The sequence below is a fragment of the Arachis hypogaea genome, chromosome 15, assembly GCF_003086295.3.
Source record: "Arachis hypogaea cultivar Tifrunner chromosome 15, arahy.Tifrunner.gnm2.J5K5, whole genome shotgun sequence".
Lineage (NCBI taxonomy): Eukaryota > Viridiplantae > Streptophyta > Magnoliopsida > Fabales > Fabaceae > Arachis > Arachis hypogaea.
Window position 1 is genome coordinate 68,494,803 of NC_092050.1, and position 1,518 is coordinate 68,496,320.

At 36.0% G+C, this 1,518-nt stretch overlaps 1 non-coding gene across 1 annotated transcript; it reads right to left on the bottom strand.

The window, feature by feature from the left end:
- Nucleotides 1–1,078: 1,078 nt before the first annotated feature.
- LOC112753353 (small nucleolar RNA R71) lies at nt 1,079–1,186 on the bottom strand. The gene has a single exon (XR_003177743.1). It is a non-coding gene; the product is annotated as a small nucleolar RNA R71 (small nucleolar RNA).
- Between the last annotated feature and the right edge of the window lie 332 nt (nt 1,187–1,518).

Below are 1,518 nucleotides of genomic sequence, written 5' to 3' on the forward strand. Positions count from 1 at the left end.
TAATTTTATCATATCTTTTCAAAAATATCTTCTTATCTTATCTTTTTCAAAAATATCTTTTCAAAATATCTTTTCTAACCTCCTAACTTCTTATCTTTTCAAAATTTGTTTCAACTAACTAACTAACTTTTTGTTTGTTTCTTAACTTTTTCAAAACCACCTAACTAACTCTCTCTCTCTCATTTTCGAAAATATCTCTCCCCTTTTTCAAAATTTCCTTTTAATTTATTAATTATTTTAAGTTTTAAAACTTAATTTTCGAAAATTACTAACAATTTTTCAAAAACCATTTTCAAAAATCACTAACCCCTTTTCAAAAATAATTTTCGAAAATTCCCTCCTTCTCTCTCATCCTATTCTATTTATTCATTCATATCCTAACATCTCATTTCACCTCTCTTCCATCCTCACAGATGTGTTTCTTCCTTTACATCACATTCTTTGTCTCCCCCTCTTTTCTTCCACTCACAAAGGGATCCCTATACTGTGGTATAAAGGATCTCTATTATTATTATTATTTTTCTGTGCCTTCTTCTTTGTCATATGAGCAGGAGCAAGGATAAGAACATTCTTGTGGAAAGCAGATCCAGAACCTGAAAGGACTCTGAAGAGAAAATTAAGAGAAGCCAAAATACAACAATCCAGAGATAACCTTTCAGAAATTTTCGAACAGGAAAAGGAGATGGCAGCCGAAAATAATAATAATGAAAGGAGGATGCTTGGTGACTTTACTGCACCTAATTCCAATTTACATGGAAGAAGCATCTCCATTCCTGCCATTGGAGCAAACAACTTTGAGCTGAAACCTCAATTAGTTTCTCTGATGCAGCAGAACTGCAAGTTTCATGGACTTCCATCTGAAGATCCTTTTCAGTTCTTAACTGAATTCTTGCAGATATGTGATACTGTTAAGACTAATGGAGTAGATCCTGAAGTCTACAGGCTCATGCTTTTCCCTTTTGCTGTAAGAGACAGAGCTAGATTATGGTTGGATTCTCAACCCAAAGACAGCCTGAACTCTTGGGATAAGCTGGTCACGGCTTTCTTAGCCAAGTACTTTCCTCCTCAAAAGTTGAGCAAGCTTAGAGCTGATGTTCAAACCTTCAGATAGAAAGAAGGTGAATCCCTCTATGAAGCTTGGGAAAGATACAAACAGTTGACCAAAAAGTGTCCTTCTGACATGCTTTCAGAATGGACCATCCTGGATATATTCTATAATGGTTTATCTGAGCTATCAAAGATGTCACTGGACACTTCTGCAGGTGGATCCATTCACCTAAAGAAAACGCCTGCAGAAGCTCAAGAACTCATTGACATGGTTGCTAATAACCAGTTCATGTACACTTCTGAAAGGAATCCTGTGAGTAATGGGACGCCTATGAAGAAGGGAGTTCTTGAAGTTGATACTCTGAATGCCATATTGGCTCAGAATAAAATATTGACTCAGCAAGTCAATATGATTTCTCAGAGTCTGCATGGAATGTAAGCTGCATCCAACAGTACTCAAGAGGCATCTTC